The sequence below is a fragment of the Coregonus lavaretus genome (genome assembly GCF_964263955.1).
Source record: "Coregonus lavaretus genome assembly, contig: HAP1_SCAFFOLD_544, whole genome shotgun sequence".
NCBI classification, from domain to species: Eukaryota; Metazoa; Chordata; class Actinopteri; order Salmoniformes; family Salmonidae; genus Coregonus; species Coregonus lavaretus.
In genome coordinates this window covers 1-15,617 of record NW_028160932.1, presented here as the reverse complement: position 1 = coordinate 15,617, position 15,617 = coordinate 1, and positions in this window count along the sequence as shown.

Below are 15,617 nucleotides of genomic sequence, written 5' to 3'. Positions count from 1 at the left end.
TAGTGTACATAGTATTAATACATTATTATTGTCTTATTTGTAACATTTATAAAGCATTTCTAAACATAACCATTACAATTCCTAAGCATTTATAACAAATTCATTTAAAAAAACATTTATTGACAATTATAATAGCCTATTCATGAGCGTTGTTATAAAGTGTAACCAAATCATCTGGTTCAACAACACAGAGAACCAGGTGGTCCACTCACTGGGTAGTAAGATGTCCCATCAACCCACTAACAAACTCCCTCTGTATATCTGTCATGAAGAAGTAAGGTGTCCCATCAACCCACTAACAAACTCCCTCTGTATATCTGTCATGAAGAAGTAAGGTGTCCCATCAACCCACTCCCAAACTTCCTTTGTATGGCAGTCATGAAGTCCTATCCAGACTTCCCTGCTCAAGCCATGGATAGATACCTGTCATTTGGGACAAGGAAAATATCACCCATTTAATGAACAACGTTCAAAACAGAACTACTTTCAAACCGTTTTTTTCCTGCCACATTCAATCACGTTCTATCCAAAGCATTTAGTAACTGTCACAACTCACAAAAATAAACATTTGATATGGGATACAGTGATATGATGTTAGGAATGGAGGTAGACAAGTGGATTATGCCAGGGAAACAGGTTGCATCCAAATAATATCTCCTTTCTCCTGTAATGTGCACTTGTTCACTTCCCTTCATGGATTTGAAAGGAAATGACGGGTATATAGAAACTCCCTCCATGCCTACACCAACCCAATGCTTTTACATGTGTGGAGAGTAGTGAACGAGTGCACACTTCAGGAGGGAGAGATTTTGGAGACAAAACCTGTCTATTTCCACTACTCACATCCTACAACTAGGGGGCAGCAGCAGGCAGGGCCAGGTATCCACATCCTACAACTAGGGGGCAGCAGCAGGCAGGGCCAGGTGTCCACATCCTACCACTAGGGAGCAGCAGCAGGCAGGGCCAGGTATCTACATCCTACCACTAGGGAGCAGCAGCAGGCAGGGCCAGGTATCTACATCCTACCACCAGGGGGCAGCAGCAGGCAGGGACAGGTATCTACATCCTACCACTAGGGAGCAGCAGCAGGCAGGGCCAGGTATCTACATCCTACCACTAGGGAGCAGCAGCAGGCAGGGACAGGTATCTACATCCTACCACCAGGGGGCAGCAGCAGGCAGGGACAGGTATCCACATCCTACCACCAGGGCGCAGCAGCAGGCAGGGCCAGGTATCTACATCCTACCACCAGGGGGCAGCAGCAGGCAGGGCCAGGTTCTTGGAGGACTGGGCCTTTAAGGAAGACTGATTTCTCACCAGGGTTGAGTTCAATTCCATTCAGTAAAATCAAAATGAAATGAAATGTATGTATAAAGCCATTTTTACATCAGCAGATGTCACAAAGTGCTTATACAGAAACCCAGCCTAAAACCCCAAACATTTACATTTACATTTAAGTCATTTAGCAGACGCTCTTATCCAGAGCGACTTACAGTTAGTGAGTGTATACATTATTTTTATATACTGGCCCCCCATGGGAATCGAACCCACAACCCTGGCGTTGCAAACGCTTTGCTCTACCAACTGAGCTACATCCCTGCCGGCCATTCCCTCCCCTACCCTGGACGACGCTGGGCATATTGTGCGCCGCCCCATGTGTCTCCAGGTCGCGGCCGGCTACGACAGAGCCTTGATAGACAGCAAGCAATAGAGATTTGGAAGTCAATTCAAGGAACAAACTGAAATCCACATTTTCTCAATTCTGATTTTTTTTTTTTCATAATTGGTCTTTGGACCAATCAGATCAGCTCTTTTGCCAATAATGGCGAAGGTGCATGAAGATGGCGGCCCTCATGTACTTACCACAAACACCTAATTTGCTAAGTTTGCCGTATTGTACAGTGCTCTCCATTACTCTTTTTTTGTATGGGCATTAGCACAGTATACATGATCCCACTTCTAGCTCCAAGACAGCGGAAATTTGAAAAACAAAAAAGTAGATTGTGCTGCTTTATAGGCACAATGAACCATGAATTCCTCGATCTTTGTGTACCTTCACCATTGGTTTACAAATCAGAATTGAGCTGCCAGATAAACAGCCTGAGAGGAACATTGTGGAATTGGAATTTCAGTTTATTTCTTGAAATGGAAATGACCCCAACCCTGTTGCTCTGAGGTGTGGATGATTGACAGGTGATTACTGATCAGAGAAGTTATATGAAAGTAGCCTCCCAACTAGGTGGTTTTCCTACAGTTTGTTTGAATCCCTTTTGTTTGGCAAGTCTTTTTGTTTTGCTTTTCATACATTGTGATTTTGTCACCAGAGAGGTGTCTTGTCCTTCTAGATTCCATGTTAATATTAGATCAAGTATAAAACAGAGAGGTGTCTTGTCCTTCTAGATTCCATATTAATATTAGATCAAGTATAAAACAGAGAGTTGTCTTGTCCTTCTAGATTGTCACGCCCTGGCTCTGGGACTCTGTTATGTTGAGCCAGGGTGTGTTGTTTCTATGTGTTTTGTATTCTAGGTTGTTTATCCAGCTCATTTGTTTCTATGTTGGCCAGTGTGGTTCTCAATCAGAGGCAACGTGAATCAGCTGTTGCTTGTTGTCTCTGATTGGGAACCATACTTAGGCAGCCTGTTTTCCACAGTGTTTGTGGGATCTTGTTCCGTTTGGTTTGTGTAACCGTAGGACTTCACGTGTCGTATCGTTTGTTGTTTTGTTCGTGTGATCATTAAAAATAAAAGTATGTTCGCATTCCACGCTGCGCCTTGGTCCTCTGTATTCGACGATCGTGACAGAAGATCCCACCATAACTGGACCAAGCAGCGTGTCCAGGAGCCAACGCCAGAGAAGGCTCTAAAGGATATCAACATCGACTGGGTCAAGCAGCGTGTCCAGAAGCCAACGCCAGAGAGGGCTCTAAAGGATATCAACCTCGACTGGGTCAAGCCGCGGGAGGAGGAGAGAAGTTGGACTTGGGAGCAGAGGAGCGAGAGTCTGGCGAGAGCCATGGAGGCCTGGCCCACGGGGAGGAGAGACGGCCAGAAATTTTTTAGGGGGGGGCTCACACCGTGGACGACGGGGCTGCTGGAGGCAGATAAGGGGCGAGTCAGTGGACGAGGTGAGAAGGCCACCGAGTTACGGGAGCCATTGGCGAGTAGAGGGAAGGAAGATATAGAGGCACGGCGAGAGGTACTGAGGCGTGTAGCCAGTCCGGTCCGGCCCGTTCCTGATCCCCATGTAAGGCCAGTGGTGTGTGTTCCCAGTGCGGTCCGGCCTGTTCCTGTCCCTCGCACCAAGCCTGTGATGCGCGTCGCCAGCCCGGCTTGGCCTGTTCCTGCTCCCCGCACCAAGCCTGTTGTGCGCATCGTCAGCCCAGTCCGGCCCGTTCCTGCTTCCCGCACCAAGCCTGTTGTGCGCGTCGTCAGCCTGGTCCGGCCCGTTCCTGCTCCCCGCACCAAGCCAGGGGTGCGCGTCGTCAGCCTGGGCCGGCCTGTTCCTGCTCCCCGCACCAAGCCTGTGGTGCGCGTCGTCAGCCTGGTCCGGCCCGTTCCTGCTCCCCGCACCAAGCCAGGGGTGCGCGTCGTCAGCCTGGGCCGGCCTGTTCCTGCTCCCCGCACCAAGCCTAGGGTGCGCGTCGCCAGCCCGGCTCGGCCTGTTCCTGCTCCCCGCACCAAGCCTGTGGTGCGCATCGTCAGCCCAGTCCGGCCCGTTCCTGCTCCCCGCACCAAGCCTGTGGTGCGCATCGTCAGTCCGGCACAGCCCGTGCCTGGGTCACCGGTGCCTGGTCAGGTACCGGTTAGCTGCTCCACATCGGAGCCTGAGCGATCCGCTCCACCGATGTCCAGTCCAGATCTAGCCAGCAGGGCCAGAGCGGACCAGGGGCGCTATGGGGGGGTTTGTTGGAGGGTGGGCGTCAAGCCCGGAGCCGGAACCGCCTCCGAGGAGGAATGCCCACCCGGCCCTCCCCTGTTCGGTGTATGTTTGGAGCGGTCGCAGTCCGCGCCTTTGGGGTGGGGGTACTGTCATGCCCTGGCTCTGGGACTCTGTTATGTTGAGCCAGGGTGTGTTGTTTCTATGTGTTTTGTATTCTAGGTTGTTTATCTAGCTCATTTGTTTCTATGTTGGCCAGTGTGGTTCTCAGAGGCAACGTGAATCAGCTGTTGCTTGTTGTCTCTGATTGGGAACCATACTTAGGCAGCCTGTTTTCCACAGTGTTTGTGGGATCTTGTTCCGTTTGGTTTGTGTAACCGTAGGACTTCACGTTTCGTATCGTTTGTTGTTTTGTTCGTGTGATCATTAAAAATAAAAGTATGTTCACATTCCACGCTGCGCCTTGGTCTTCTGTATTCGACGATCGTGACATAGATTCCATGTTAATATTAGATCAAGTATAAAACAGAGACTTGTCTTGTCCTTCTAGATTCCATGTTAATATTAGATCAAGTATAAAACAGAGATGTATTTTAATCTACATAGGTTTAATGATTCTGACCTGAGTTAAGAGCTTGTTAATGGAACGTAATTCCCTTTTAATGCACTTCTCTCTATGCGTATTCTTACCTTGAACTTAAGCATGAGAATAGCATGCTATTCACCCACTATTCCTTTGCGGTGGAGCTTGAATAAATGAAGGTGTGGCAGAGGTGTGTCTACAGATACACAATATTCTGACCTTGACTTAATTCCACCACCTTTACGCCCAAGGAAACCATGAATAAGGTCTAGCAAACCTACCGGTTCCAAGTGGAAGAAGCATCTACTTTATTATTTTCTGATAGAAATAACACCATTCTCCATGCACTGTACAACTTGATAAGAGCTAAATGAGTAATCCGTTTGAGAATTGTAAATATAAATGACATTTGTTTTGGATCCATTTTACCTTTTATGATCGCTGGAGACATCTGTAATAAAGCCGTTTTGTGGGGAAAAAACTCATTCTGATTGGCTGGGCCTGGCTCCCCACTGGGTTGGCCAGGCTCCCAGGTGGGCGGGCCTGTGCCCTCCCATGCCCACCCATGGCTGCGCCCCTGCCCAGTCATGTGAAATCCATAGATTAGGGCCTAATGAATTCATTTCAATTGACTGATTTCCTTATATGAATTGTCACTCGTTATGGAGCGGAGAACAGACAAAGCTGTAACAGTGTGAACCTGACGCATGGCACAATACTTGGCCGTGTCATCACACAGTTCCATGGTTAATATGGCAACAGATGAGGGTATAGCCTACTATTGTACACTGTTCTCCCTATTATAATTATATGTACACTAATCTTCCAACATTACCATGGGTTGAAGAACTGAATGTGACAATTTTCAGAATGATTCAAACCACCGTTTTCTTTCTTTCGTGCGTAAAGGCTCTTCAAACCAGTTTTATTTTTATTTTTATGATTCCTAAATACTTTCCGAAACCTAAATAATCTACAAAATCAGTATTTTTAAATCTATTAATTGGTGCTGAAACGGAGACAAATATGCATACATTTAGACAGCTTTCTTTCATTGATCCCTAATATTCTGAACCCGTTCTCTCTATATATTCTAGTGAGTCTCGACAAATTTCTAACTAAAAGTTACAGCGTATTTAAAGGGATGTCTTAAGATAAATGTGCTGAAAACCCTATTGAATGAAAACTCCACGAGAAAAACGGTTAGCCAGCAAATGGGAGGATTTTCAGTGGTTGAATGAAATGCATTCAGAACACACAAGGAAGCCACACCTGCAGAGCACATTCGGCGACTGAATAAGGTCAGTGTGAATACTAAATAATGAGAAGTCTTAGGAAAAGGCAAAAATTCCTGAATCGGAATCGGCCACTTTCCATAGATTACGTAACCCATCTAGTGGTCAATTCTGGTACTGCTATACCTTTAATGATAAGGACTATTTTCTATCTATTACCTAAAGAGTTTTTTTTTTTTTTACTGTGCTATGTCAACTAATAACTGACACCATTTAGAAGGAAAACAGTGGAGTTACTATTAGTACATTATAACACTTAGTAATACAGTGTACCTGACAAGTAAATGACATACCTAGATCACAGTATATAGATGTATTTAATCAGTAGAATGAACACATGGTACATATGGAACAGAATGGAAGCAAAAATAGAAAACTGCTGTCATTTAATATGTCTTGATAGCTGTAAAAACTTAACTGTTTAACATCACTGTTTACCTTTATATGCACAATATAATGTAACAAATATAGACCACAGTTAGTCTAGTTAGACCACAGTTAGTCTAGTTAGACCACATTTAGAGTCTAGTTAGACATTTACATTTACATTTACATCATTTAGCAGACGCTCTTATCCAGAGCGACTTACAAAAGTCCACAGTTAGAGTCTAGATAGACCACAGTTAGTCTAGTTAGACCACAGTTAAAGCCTAGTTAGACCACAGTTAGTCTAGTTAAACCACAGTTAGAGTCTAGTTAGACCACAGTTAGTCTTGTTAGACCACAGTTAGTTTAGTTAGACCACAGTTAAAGCCTAGTTAGACCACAGTTAAAGCCTAGATAGACCACAGTTAGAGCCTATTAGACCACAGTTATAGCCTAGTTAGACCACAGTTAAAGCCCAGATAGACCACAGTTAGAGCCTATTAGACCACAGTTAGAGCCTAGTTAGACCACAGTTAGTCTGTTTAGACCACAGTTAGAGCCTAGTTAGACCACAGTTAGTCTATATAGACCACAGTTAGAGCCTAGTTAGACCACAGTTAGTCTATATAGACCACAGTTAGAGCCTAGTTAGACCACAGTTAGAGCCCAGTTAGACCACAGTTAGTCTAGTTAGGCCACAGTTAGAGCCTATTGTAGCTCAGTTGGTAGAGCATGGCGTTTGCAACGCCAGGGTTGTGGGTTCGATAAAATAATGTATGTGCTAACTGTAAGTCGCTCTGGATATGAGCGTCTGCTAAATGACTAAAATGTAAAATGTAAATGTAGACCACAGTTCCACTCCCCTGGGCCTCATGAACGGTAGACAAACTCTACATAGCTCTGGTCTCCTTAAAGCAGGGTTCCCCAACTGGCTTGGCCCGCAAGCAATATTATTTGGCCCCCCAAAGCCCCCAAAATTAATTATGAATATTTATTTGATTTTAAAAAACTATTATAATAAAAAAATCTCGGATCCCTGGATAAGCACTCACAATAATGTTAGTATTTACTAAATACAGTCATATAGGCCACTAAGTGACTTACTCAATGGGAAAAGTTGCATTTCCCACGATCTACGATTTACACGATCTGGTGGATGTCGCTTAAGGTGGGTGTGATTTTGATGCGCAGGCAGTCCTCGATTGACTTATGTGAAAGCCAGTTGCTGTCGTGAGTCTATATTGCGTTCATAGAGGAAAATGAGGATGTGCAGGTGTAACTCGATCCAAACATTGTTAGCACATAAAGTGCACATTTCTTTATTGTGCCGTATTCCTCTGAGCATGTAACCAAAAACGCACAAAAGGATTCAGCACTCCTGAGCACATTCCTGATTTGGCTCGATGTCTGGAATTCAATCAGCTCAGTTTGAATTGCGGCATAATCCTGCGAGGGTATCGTTTTCTAAGCAAGGGAGGAGAATTCTCCACCTGGGCTGACTGTGAGAGGATCACGTACAAACGCAATGATATCCTTGGACATGCTGTAGTCTTCAAATCTGGTGGAGAAGTTGTGCCTCAGCTGCTTGATGAAATCTTCCATCACCTCTGTGACAATGCTGCAGCCTGGTCCCTCTGCCTGTCGTTTCTTCAGTGTCCAAATCGAACAACTCAAGCTTCCTAGTAAAGGCCTCCAGTTTTTCCACCATGTCCACGACATTTTTCCCTCTTCCTAGTAGCTGGAGATTTAACCCGTTTATGTGACAGAATATGTCAGTCAGAAAAGCCTTGTGTGTAGCTTGCGGTCAACGCTTAAATGTTTCTGCGTCGGTCCTCTGTCTGGGGCAGGAAGGCCACTTCGAAAGTTCCATGCTTGGATTCATAATGACGTCTGAGATTGAATTCTTTGCAAACAGCGACATTTTCATTGCAAATAAGACACACTGGCTTGGCATTGGGAAAAGATGGTAAGATTAACGCATATCGCTCTGTACATTCTTCCTTGAAACATCGATTTTCATTATCCACCTTTCTTTTGATACTTTTTGAGAGCGACATCTTCTCTTGCTATCAAGCTAATTGTTCTGAACAAATGTTGACGTTAAAAAAGGTAGTGTAGCCAACAGTTGGCTACGTAGACCTGTTTCTCCCCACCAATCAACTTACAGAGAAATATATATTTGAATAGAGACATGGTGATTTTATGAGCCTAATCAGATCGAAATTATTATGTTATTGTCACTGAATGTATTATGTACTAATCGGATGTGTTAAAAATACTGTTCAATTTGAAGTGTGGGCCAATTCATTGTGCTAATATAATATACTAATTATGTTCTGGGCTGCCGACTATTAGCTCAGAAAGAATAAGGCCCGAGGACAAAACTAGTTGACGAATCCTGCTTTAAATACATCAAATACATATTTGAATTTAGTTACAAATAGAAACAACAACAGCTCAACTCTCACATGGAGTGACATCACATCCAGTGCAACTCCATAAGATAGTTCAGTGGTTCCAAAACCTGGGGTCGGGACCCCATGTGGGATCCCCTAAAATTGAAATGGGTCCCCTGAGAATCTGTGGGTATAGAATGCAACCTTTTAGTGTCAACTAAGGTCATTTTGCACTATAAGATGTTTTCACGCCATTATTATGTGTTGGGACAACCTGCAGTACCTAACATTGAGTGAATATGAACACAAAGCATTAACTACTGTAGGGAATATAATTTTCTAGTGTCAATTTGAGGTTGTGTGAATAAAGACAGTGAACCCCTGAGATGGAGGCTTACAGTAGCTATTATAATTACTGTACTTTCTCACAGACCCAGTGTTTAACACATGGTCCATCCTTCCAACTCTTTAATGGGTCTTATGCCGTCTGTGAGATCTCAACATAAGCCCACTTGTCATGCATGTTATTTGGTTGTTCTGTCATCCAATATATACCTGTAAACAATATGGAGAATCAGAGTTTAAAGAGGTAATCTGGTATTCATACAATAACAAAGTGCGGTCATCCCCACCACTATTTTTGGTAAACATTTAAAAAGCAGGATTTATGCTCCTGACAAACAACTTCTTACTTTCTCTTTTGTTCTCGTCCACTAACACCATTTATCCTAGTCCACTAAATGCCCTATACAAGGCACTACTTATATACACTGAGTGTACAAAACATTAAGAACACCAGCTCTTTCCATGACATAGACTGACATGGTGAAACCAGGTTAAAGCTATGATCCCTTATTGATGTCACTTGTTAAATCGAATCAAATTTAATTTGTCACATGCGCCGAATACAACAGGTGTAGACCTTACTGTGAAATGCTTACTTACAAGCCCTTAACCAACAATGCAGTTCAATAAATAGATTTACTAAATAAAATAAAATAAAATATAATACAATAAATTAACAATAACGAGGCTATATACAGGGGGTACCAGTACCAAGTCAATGTGCAGGGGTACAGGTTAGTTGAGGTAATTTGTACATGTAGGTAGGGGTAAAGTGACTGCGTATATAATAAATAGTGAGTAGCAGCGGTGTAAAAACAAATCCACTTCAATCAGTGTAGTTGAAGGGGAGGAGACAGGTTAAAGAAGGATTTTTAAGCCTTGAGACAATTGAGACATGGATTGTGCCTTTGAATGAGGTATGGTAGTAGGTGCCAGGCGCACCGGTTTGAATGTGTCAAGAACTGCAACGCTGCTGGGTTTTTCACGCTCAACAGTTTCCCGTATGTATCAAGAATGTTACACCACCCAAAGGACATCCAGCCAACTTCACACAACTGTGGGAAGCATTGGAGTCTGTACTTTGTCAATGTTTTTCTAAGGTTTTGATCAGTGTCCATGGTGTACTGTCGATTTAGGACCAGATAGCACTGCATTTTGTTTTGTGCTTGTATTTCCCAATAGGTAATGTAGTTTTGTTTTGACTGTGTTGTAATTTGGTTTATTCTGATTGATTGGATGTTCTGGTCCTGAGGCTTCTGTGTGTTAGTAGAACATGTTTGTGAACTCAGCCCCAGGACCAGCTGGATGAGGGGACTATTTTCTTTGCTCAGCTCTTGGCATTGCAGGGCTTGGTAATGATATGACAGGGAGTCACTGTATTTTAGATGTTTCCAAAACTTAATTACTATTTTTTGAGTTTTTATTATTAGTGGGTATTGGCCTAATTCTGCCCTGCATGCATTGTTTGTAGTTTTCCTCTGGACATGTAGGAGAATCTTACAGAAATCTGAATGCAGGGTTTCAATGGGGTGTTTGTCCCATTAGGTGAAATCTTGTTTTGTTCTGCAAGATGAGGATGACCAATCACTTCATGAAGTGCAACTACACCCCACTATAAATCTATGTAAAGCGTCAGCTGCATCTCCACTTGTAGACATACGAGTCTAGATACCCAACACAACAGGCAAAGGTAAGGACGTCTATAAAGTTACTATTACAAGACAAAAGCCTGAACCACATTCTTGTTGTATGTTCTGATATTACACATGGGTGTTTCCAAATTGACAAAGTTTAATATCTGTGAATCTTTTGGAAAGACTGCATATGCAATTTATTTTATACAAAGCCTTCTATAATATGTTTATTGTAATGAGAGTAACTAATGAATACATGTCATTGTTAAATATAGGCGTTATGATAAAGGCATTGTGATAAATACATTATGATAAAGGCATTGTGATAAAGACATTATGATGTTGATATTATGATAAAGGCATTATGATGTTGATATTATGATAAAGGCATTATGATAAAAGACATTATGATAAAGACATTATGATGTTGACATTATGATAATGACATTATGTGGTTGACATTATGCACATTCCTAAAACGGGACTAATATGGATTTAAATATCTAATGCATATTCTGCATTTCTAATGATGGCAATAATTAAATCATTTGAAGCCTGAAGTATAAAAGCTCTCTAACCCGTTCAAAGCTAGAATCCTTAATTGATACAAAAACATTAACCTGCATAGCTGATATTTTGGTGGTGTCTGAAGTGTGTAACTGCGTTGAAGCTGTCAAATCCAGGAGAAGCTGCTCTTGTGTTCATTGTCACGAAGCCATTCCCATCCCACTCGCGTTAGAAGTTCAGAACGAGAAAGTGTAGGCTATATAGAAATTATGACGACCAAATTTAAAATCATTCAACTAAATAATGAGGATTTTTATCAGCCTAATCTAGGTGTAGATTACATTTTACATTGCTGTGATCGAACTCAGAGAGAGAACAACAAAGTGCTGTGATCAGAAAACGGGAGGCGTAGATATCTTTCCATGTTTAGGTGGCTTAGTTTTTGTCTGATTTGTAATGAAAAGCAAAAACGAATTACATTTGAGCGTCTGCATAGGGGGGTAGAAGGATTACTTTATCCTATCCCAGGTATTCCTTAAAGAGGTGGGGTTTCAAATGTCTCCGGAAGGTGGTGAGTGACTCCGCTGTCCTGGCGTCGTGAGGGAGCTTGTTCCACCATTGGGGTGCCAGAGCAGCGAACAGTTTTGACTGGGCTGAGCGGGAGCTATGCTTCCGCAGAGGAAGGGGAGCCAGCAGGCCAGAGGTGGATGAACGCAATGCCCTCGTTTGGGTGTAGGGACTGATCAGAGCCTGAAGGTACGGAGGTGCCGTTCCCCTCACTGCTCCATAGGCAAGCACCATGGTCTTGTAACGGATGCGAGCTTCAACTGGAAGCCAGTGGAGTGTGCGGAGGAGGGGGGTGACGTGAGAGAACTTGGGAAGGTTGAACATCAGACGGGCTGCGGCATTCTGGATGAGTTGTAGGGGTTTAATGGCACAGGCAGGGAGGCCAGCCAACAGCGAGTTGCAGTAATCCAGACGGGAGATGACAAGTGCCTGGATTAGGACCTGTGCCGCTTCCTGTGTAAGGCAGGGTCGTACTCTCCGAATGTTGTAGAGCATGAACCTGCAGGATCGGGTCACCGCCTTGATGTTAGCGGAGAACGACAGGGTGTTGTCCAGGGTCACGCCAAGGCTCTTCGCACTCTGGGAGGAGGACACAACGGAGTTGTCAACCGTGATGGCGAGATCATGGAACGGGCAGTCCTTCCCCGGGAGGAAGAGCAGCTCCGTCTTGCCAGGGTTCAGCTTGAGGTGGTGATCCGTCATCCATACTGATATGTCAGCCAGACATGCAGAGATGCGATTCGCCACCTGGTTATCAGAAGGGGGAAAGGAGAAGATTAGTTGTGTATCGTCAGCGTAGCAATGATAGGAGAGGCCATGTGAGGATATGACAGAGCCAAGTGACTTGGTGTATAGGGAGAATAGGGAGAATAGGAGGGAGAGGGCCTAGAACTGAGCCCTTATGTCACTTTTAGACCACAGCCTTGTCGTTTCTAAAAATACACTCTTATGGACAAACAGACACGTGTTTCACCAGCAGGTGACTCTACACTACAATAAATGGTGATGGGGTCGGGGACTCAGAGAATCAGCTTGTTCCAGAGTGGTTATGATCTGTTCATCTCTGCTGTACTGTGTAGGTTGTGTAGTTCACGGGTTTCACCAGCAGGCGGCGCGATTTTGCATCATTGTGCATGGGAACAAGCATCAACAATAAATCACAGTTCAAACTTGTAGAGTCTGTTATAGTTGTTTTTACCTGTCTGTAGACTGCCGTGCATTTTCCAGGAACCACCAACATATGACCCTCATCTGCAATTGGCCTAAAAGGTATTCACAAGTTGATCATGACATGAAGCAATATAGGCCTATTTCAGCACAGGATGGACAGAGGAACATCAGTCCGTCCAGAGGATCAACTTGATTTTAGGCATAAACTAAATTTGGAAATGTGATCAGTGTGTTGTCAGAATCTCTATCCTGAATATTGTCATCTTAATTCAATCCTTGATCCCAGATATGATACAATACATTCAATCCTTTGTCCCAGATTGGTATCAGGATTACACACACACACACACACACACACACACACACACACACACACACACACACACACACACACACACACACACACACACACACACACACACACACACACACACACACACTGTTGCCTGCGTCCATCCTGTAACTGAACACTACATATGTGTGTGTGTGTGTGTGTGTGGTGTGTGGTGTGTGTGTGTCTACGTCTGTGTGTGTGTGTCATGTCAGTGTGTGTGTGTGTGTGTACTGCTGTCACGAAACAACAAGGGCTCCGTATGATGTGCAACAGCCCCATCCTCCTCAACTGTTATTTTAGACTGGTTTCAGATCAGATCATGGTGTATTCTTTGTGATAGAGCTCGGAGGGGTTTTGTCTTGTATTCAGTTGAACACGTGAGTCTGTTGTAGACATTGGGGAATGAAGGCTCTGCCTAGTAACCTGCCTGTAGACACAGTGTTCTTACTGAATGGCACCCTATTCAGACCCCTATGGGCCCATGGTCAAAAGTAGTGCACTACATAGGGAATGGAGTGACATTTGTGACTCAAACACTGTCCTAGCATCTGTTGTCTCTTACTCTTTCCCTATCTATTGCCATAATCAGACTGTGATTAAACCTGGCTCCACATCAGACTGTAATTAAACCTGGCTCCAGATCAGACTGTAATTAAACCTGGCTCCAGATCAGTCTTAATTAAACCTGGCTCCATATCAGCCTTAACTAAACCTGGCTCCAGATCAGTCTTAACTAAACCTAGCTCCAGATCAGTCTTAACTAAACCTGTTCACAGGGAAAAACTAAACTATGGTCTGTTCACAGGGAAATACTAAACTATGGTCTGTTCACAGGGAAAAACTAGACCCCTGTCCCACCAACCCACCCGGGATCTCCCCATCCGCTTGTCACCCCTCTCCTCCCTCCCACCTTCTTAACCCTCTTTATCCCTCTATAAAGAGCTGGGCTGGAGGGGGTGAGGGGAGGGGATGAGGGGAGCGGGTGAGGGGGTGAGGGGAGGGGATGAGGGGAGCGGGTGAAGGGGGGAGGGGAGGGGAAGGGTTGGAGGGGACCTCCCCCCATGCAGACAGATGGAGACCTGAGGCACAGCGCCGGGAGTCCCACTTTGATGCCCCCCTCCTCCCTCCTGGTCTCGCCCTCCTCCCACTCTGTTCCCCCTCACCCCTCCCTCTGTGCTCAGCCAGCAAAAAGAGAGGAGCAGGAACAATCAGATGAAGTTAGTTAAAATAAAAAATAAAGTTAGGCCTTGAGCAGCGCTACAGGGAGAGGAAGCCATGCTCTGTTACTCACAGGGAGAGGAAGCCATGCTCTGTTACTCACAGGGAGAGGAAGCCATGCTCTGTTACTCACAGGGAGAGGAAGCCATGCTCTGTTACTCACAGGGAGAGGAAGCCATGCTCTGTTACTCAAAGGGTGAGGAAGCCATGCTCTGTTACTCACAGGGAGAGGAAGCCATGCTCTGTTACTCACAGGGAGAGGAAGCCATGCTCTGTTACTCACAGGGAGAGGAAGCCATGCTCTGTTACTCACAGGGAGAGGAAGCCATGCTCTGTTACTCACAGGGAGAGGAAGCCATGCTCTGTTACTCACAGGGAGAGGAAGCCATGCTCTGTTACTCACAGGGAGAGGAAGCCATGCTATGTTACTCACAGGGAGAGGAAGCCATGCTCTGTTACTCACAGGGTGAGGAAGCCATGCTCTGTTACTCACAGGGAGAGGAAGCCATGCTCTGTTACTCACAGGGAGAGGAAGCCATGCTCTGTTACTCACAGGGAGAGGAAGCCATGCTCTGTTACTCACAGGGAGAGGAAGCCATGCTCTGTTACTCACAGGGAGAGGCAGCCATGCTCTGTTACTCACAGGGAGAGGAAGCCATGCTCTGTTACTCACAGGGAGAGGAAGCCATGCTCTGTTACTCACAGGGAGAGGAAGCCATGCTCTGTTACTCAAAGGGTGAGGAAGCCATGCTCTGTTACTCACAGGGAGAGGAAGCCATGCTCTGTTACTCACAGGGAAATACTACACTATTCTCTGTTCACAAGGAAATACTACACAATGGTCTGTTCACAGGGAAATACTACACAATGGTCTGTTCACAGGGAAAAACTAAACTATGGTCTGTTCACAGGGAAAGTAATAACATCCATATGCAATGTTATTACTCATAGGAAGAAGACGACCCAGTCCAGATTTGGCCCAATAATACAGTGAAAAAAATAGTGTACATTACTGTTACTCAGAGGGAAAGACAGACTATAGTCCATAACGACTGTATACATTACTGTTACTCAGAGGGAAAGACAAACTATAGTCCATAATGACTGTATACATTACTGTTACTCAGAGGGAAAGACAGACTATAGTCCATAACGACTGTATACATTACTGTTACTCAGAGGGAAAGACAGACTATAGTCCATAACGACTGTATACATTACTGTTACTCAGAGGGAAAGACAGACTATAGTCCATAACGACTGTATACATTACTGTTACTCAGAGGGAAAGACAGACTATAGTCCATAACGACTGTATACATT